Genomic DNA, 6388 nt, shown 5'->3' with positions numbered 1-6388 from the left:
AAACTCATTGTAAACTTTCATTTTATATGCTCTATTAAAGAGAGAAATTTAATGCAACTACAATGTGACAATCTAAGGTGTTTATTCTAGTGGATTTCACCAATTTTAGCTTAATAGATTTTCAAAACATGAATGTGAGTGGGAGGACAGATTCCAGAAGCTGACAAAATAACTCAGCTTTTCCATGGCTATTTTGAAGTTGCATCCCTTACTTTTTTCTGTTCTTTTGACAAATAGTGTTCCTTGCTAATGGATGTTGTCACGGGGAAGAGAAACTTGCTTATTTAATCCCTAACTCTAAAACAGCAACTTATTTTCCTTCCTAGCTCTGGTTGTACAAAGAGGAGATGCATGCTAGGTGGGTTGTCCTTTGGCTCATAATGGTGAATGCTAAGCTACTAAAGGAGTACAGTATTAAAATGATCTGAACGTTACTGTTCTGAAACAGGCATTTGAGACAAAATCAGTCTTGGCCTGCCTGATGCACTTGGTTTTATAAAAGGTGCAAACTTGCCCACCAGCAGCACCATGCCATACTTACAAACCCAGTCTGGAGCAAGAGCAGCAACTTGGTGGAAATAGCCTTGTGCTGTAAGCAAGGACAAGCATGGTTTGCAATGCTGCTGCGAGGTCTTTGGACAGGGTGCAGCTGTGAAGAAGCATTGCTCTAGCAAAGGGGTGGGTTGGAGATGGGAGGCTGACAATGCTATCAATTTCTAACGCCATGACAACCAATTCAAAAGCAATAATGGAGTGAATTTTTTTTAGGCATTCATCTGTTTGTATTTAACTGGCTGCTTTTTATTGAGTTTGCCATCTGGTTTATCCTTCCACTAACAGCACATCAGTGGACAGAACCATGCTTAGGAGTGTATCACTAGTTTTGAGTGGGTGATTTTGCTTCTAAAAGGGATAGGCCACTGAACGGTGTCTAAAATACATATATATATATTGAAGTCATAATTACTGAAACATGGAGAATGATTTGTGTATTATTTCTATTTGTATGTCTAGACTTTAAGACTTACTATAATTAGCATTTACAATATAATAACTGCCTAGGAGGTTGAATAGCTTTGATAGCAGAGACTGTTTTCAGTGTTCCTGTGATCCGAGCTAAGATCATTTGTTTTAAAGGTCATCCAGCAGTACTACCTTCTTTCCATTCTGATTTGTTCACTTTCACCATAACCAGCTCTACAATAAAAGGCGGTCATTGCCTTGAAAGGCAGTCGGGAAACAAAGGTGGTTTTTATTTTATTTTTATTTTTATTTTTTTGGTGGGTGTCTACATGCAGCAGCACGTTTTAATATAAAGATTTTAGTAAGCAGGTTTCTGTCATTCATAGGTTGTTTATGGTGCTTTGCAAGGCGACAATCTGGAGAGAAAGCTTGCAGTTGAAGAATACAAATGAGAAGATTTTTAATCTGTTCTCTTACTCATTAGAAATTAAAGATTTTATTGTTTTCTGTTCAGTCTACTACATCCATTTATTTATCTTATACTAAAGCTTAGTGCTGAATTTGTTAGATCAAACATTGATGTTGCAATATTCTGTTTTAAATGAGTGCCAAGTCAATCTCATTTAATGTGCACGTGCCTAGCTTTCTGTTCTTGCAGCCATGCTCTCAGGTAAATACATTTGCTTTGAGACAAAGGACCTAAATGGAGCGAAGGTGAAAAAAGGAAGTATTTGCTCAGTTGTGCAAGTTCTTTTGTATTTTCTGTTGTGAACATGCAATTTACTTCCTTAAAATTGCTGGTGTAAGTTAAACCTCAGAAGACATCTTTTATTTACAGTGAAGAAAAGGGTAAAACTCTAACTGTGTGTCCCCTCCCATGATTCTAAGTGCATCCCGTCTCTTCATTCAAGGCCCCCAACCAAACACAAATTTAAAAAAAAAATCCTTAAATGTCTGAAGTAGCAATGGATTGGTGTTAATGCTTAACTTCTGAACCATAACCAAATTCAGAGTCGTGTTAGCATAAATTTGTAGAGTCTTAAAGAAATTAGAACTGCTATTGACAAACTAGTGGTAGTCTGTGAGGTTCACATCTACTGTAGCATATCCATCTCCTCCAGTATTTCTTGTTTAAACCTATATTTTTATATAGATCTTTTAAAAGATACAAAGTTACATTTTTGAGGTATTTCTTCTGCTTTTACAAAATGTCAAAATCAATACTCATCAGTTTTCCACTGCATGGTTAGTTTATTAAAAAAAGTACCCATTCGCTTTTTCTACAGTGAGGATTAAACAAAATGAGCATAAAACCTAAAAAAATAAGGATTGTTTGCCAGAGCTATAAAATTTGACAGAGCTAAGCCATGCCTACCTAGGAAGGCAATGAATGTTATGACTATACTGAAGGTTACATTAATTTGCTTTTAAATGTAAGATTGTTTAAATGATCATGCTACATTAAAACAAGGTTAGTGTTCAGTCATTGGTTTAGAAATTGATAAGGGATGGTAGCACTTTAATCTGTAAGGCAGACTCAATTCAGTACAAGTTGATTACTTTTGAAAATTGTAATCTGGGATCTGTGAAATTGAGTTCAGAGGCTTCTTGGCACAGCAGGGCAGGGAGGTTTCAACAGCAGCAGTATGGGCTGCGTTTGTTCTGTGGATAAATGGCAGGCCTTGCTCTTGACCCCAGGAATCTAGGAGCCAAAATTAAATTGATCTGATTATTTTCTCAAAGGGGAGACAGCTAATGGGTAGAGTTTACAACACTTTGTGCTTCATTGCCACGTCGTGTTCTCAAAGGTCCGTGCTGCGGCTGTGAACCCAGCGGACGCAGGCTGGCCTAGCATCGCAATCTTGGTGAGTACAAGTTTTTGTAGTTCTTTCAGCATCAACTAAGCTACCATGACTTACACAAATTGAGGACTAGGCTCAAGCCACAGAAAGACCCATCTCTGCTCTTCACCATGCAAAATCAGGAAGCTCTGAAACACCACTTATAGCATCTTGCTACAGCCAAACGTGGCAGCTGATCGCCCAGCTCCAGCACAACCACATGCCCAGCTGGCATCACTCCGTGCTCCCCCTGTACTGCAACGTGCAACAGCCTGGTACTGGCAAGCAGTCCCATTGCATTTCTGAAACGTAAGTAACCAAACAACTAGCTGTTAAATCAGCTCTTTCAACCAGCATGGGATCAAAACAGAGTTCATTTACTGATCTGATGCCCCAGACTGTTCTATTAACGTTTCACTAAAAAATACCTCAGTTTGTGTTGGTAGTTTTGGAGCAGATGAAGCAAACCGACGGTTCAGCATTCTTTTTTATATCATCAGCAAGTTGATTTAAATTGAGTGTACAGAGTTGGCTGCATTCCTCTCATGAGCTGCATAAAAAGTTTGCTAAATCGAAGTGCCAGAGCTGTAAAATCCTGCTGAAGGGATTGTTTCCAAAGATCAGTGAGAGGAATGGTTAAACTGTTACCGTGGCAGTGTGTGTATGACTTTTGTCCTCTTGGCTTGATTTTAGTGGAGGTAGTAAGGAGTTTTGCCTTGCAGAAGGGAAAAAGCATTAAGACTTGGGAACATAAACCACATTCCCTTTGGCACTGCGCGTTCTTTACCTCACAGACAAAATATGATCAGTGTGCGGAACGAATAGCAGGTGTAAAATATTTTTAGAAAAACCTTGGCATACAATACAGACATCCCTCAACCCCCATCCTTTATTCTGTCAGCTTTTGTTTGTTAAAAACAATCTGTAATATTGATGGATGCAAGTTTGGTGGAACTCACTGTAGTTTTCATTTGATAATTTAGCACTTCAGAGGCCTGAAATTGGAGATCTTCTCCTCCTCTGAGAGCCGAGACACCATTACATTTAAACAGTCTGTCAGCTCTGTGCCCTCTTGGAGCTCGTTGAGCTGCTTTCCCTTTTCCCCTTAGCTTAAAGATTACCCACAGCATAAAACAAAAGAGGACTCTGGGAATGTAGCGCCTTAATTACTGTTTAGTGCCTTGGTGAGCTTCTTTGAGATGGTTATTTCACCAGGACTGGCTAATGCAATTAAAAACAACCCTGGAAATCCACCTTTTTTCCTTGGCAGAATATATTAATTCCCTGCTGTACCCATAACTCCTTCCTTTGTCTTTTCTGCCTCTCCCACAGCACCCTCAGAAGGACTGGCTGGTGTACCGCTCCCTTTGCTCACTGCCTCTCGCTACTTTGCTGCACCAGGCTTTCATGTCGTTACTCTTTTCACCCAGACTCCACTTCTCTCTGATCTCATCTCTTAAATTACTTTGTGGTCTGTCACATAGCAATGCCAGGAACTGCTGTGCGATGGCAAACATCAGCACATGAGGCCCAGGCCACCCAAAGGTTCCCTAGCCCTCCGCCCCGTGTAGGCTGGGCCTTACTTGACTTCACTTTATCTCAACAGACAGTGTAAAGAATACAGCTAAGAATTAGAGTAGATGCTCACAGTCTTATGAAACGGGGTGAATTTGCTGCTTGGGCAGCCTCACCCAGCAATGCAACAGCCTGGGAGTTTTTAGTCATGTTGACAGAAACAAGAGGTGGCAGCTTAGCGAAGAACATGGGACAACAGATGACAACTCAGGCACCCCACGTTTCAGCTCTGACCCTGCGCAAGTCACTGCCCTTTTCTGTGTTGGGTTCCTCCTCTAGCTCCACTGAAATTCAAGTGTTAGACATCAGCTAGCTATTGCTGTCAATAAGGAACTTCATCCAATTCGTCTGTGCCACAGGAACATCTCCTGAGGTTGACCTATCGTTCCCTCCTTTTACTGCCTTCAGCTGCTGTGGCTCTTCTCCATAGTACAGTTCAGTTAACGTATATTACATGACCTTTACATTTTATAATAATAAAATAAGGCATGCATATAAAAGTAAAGCACTTGATTCTCATTGTCCATGCTATAGAGTCTGATTCATCCACCAATGGAGCAGAAAGCCTCCAGAACAGTGAGATCTCACATACCGACTATTGTGATTCTTTAAAAGAATTTCTGTGGGTGTTTCTATAGATATAGAAGTATATATTCCTCCAGTACAAATCATGTGAAAATTTTACACCAGCCTACTCACTGAAGTTGCTGCTGGTCAAAATTAGACTTGCATACAGATTTTACAAACTAAAACAAATTCCCCTTTGATTTTCATTAGACCATAATATTAAGCATCCTGTGTATGATCACAGAGGCAGGGCTACAAGGTTTTGCCTCTGGCTGTGCTATGAACTGTCTGTGCAGTTTTCAACAGATAGTTTCAGCCTTTCCAGAAGTGGTTTCTCTATTTTTAAGCCTATACTTGAGCCTTTAACTCCCTGCTGAGTCTTGGATGCTGTAGATAACTGCACCTTATTTCTGAAGCCAACAGGTTCCCAGTCTGTCTGTATCTCTCAAGTTTGGCCAGGTATATATAGCACCTCTGGCAATTTAGTGGGAAGAGTGCAGAATTCCTAACTACAGTGAAAAATGTTAACACCTGGGGCAGTTACCTAATTTGCAGATAATATGTGAATCTCATGTTATATTTGTTAACTGCTTTGAGACACAGGGCATATTTTACTTAAGAATGATTGATTTTTCATTTTTTAGTAACACATAATGATGTTCACTATTTATGTCTGCTAGACTGTTACAGGTGCTGTCCTTGTTTCAGTATTGTCAAACCAAATCACTTGAGAAACTGTGATTCAGGCCTACAAGAATATTTTAGAAATTATGAGATAGCTATAAATAATAATCAACCTTGCATCGTATTAATTTATTTTCTGGGTATAAATTTAAATCAGTTTCTGAACTTTCTAGCTTTTCTCTACAAGACTACTGAGAACTTAATTTTTAGGTGAAAATTTAGATCCATAGGAAATCACAGGTTCCTAAGGACTGGTACTTTGCAGGAAACAGGGATAGATGTGAACTCACGAGTGTTGGCATTTAACCACAGCTGCTGAATTGAACCAAATTTCTAAGTGATACAGAATGACTGAGACCATCACTGCCCTCCTGTATGCTGCCTCTCTGGTGCTGATGTGCAGTTTGCATTTCAGATTTAACAGTTGGCAGTGGCAACAACCAAAGGCAACCAACTCAATTTAACTCATACAAACTGACAAAAGACAGAAATGCTCAGAGATCAGCCACACCATCTCCGACCTCTCACTCCTGACCTTTAAGGAAGCTCTCCAAAATTTCTTCAAAAGACAATCTGAGTACTAAAATTCCTGACTCTAGGATATAAAAATCACACAGATATTGATTGCATATCACATTATAATTTTTGCTAGCACCAGCCATCCCTAGGCAGTAATTATTCCTGTCTCTCTCGCCCTCTCTTTGTGCCATAAATGACATTATCAGCTGTCCTCTGGCTAGTATCCTCCCTTTGATCAA

This window comes from Cygnus olor, chromosome 18 (genome assembly GCF_009769625.2).
Source record: "Cygnus olor isolate bCygOlo1 chromosome 18, bCygOlo1.pri.v2, whole genome shotgun sequence".
NCBI lineage: Eukaryota > Metazoa > Chordata > Aves > Anseriformes > Anatidae > Cygnus > Cygnus olor.
Note: the sequence above shows the minus strand (reverse complement) of the source record.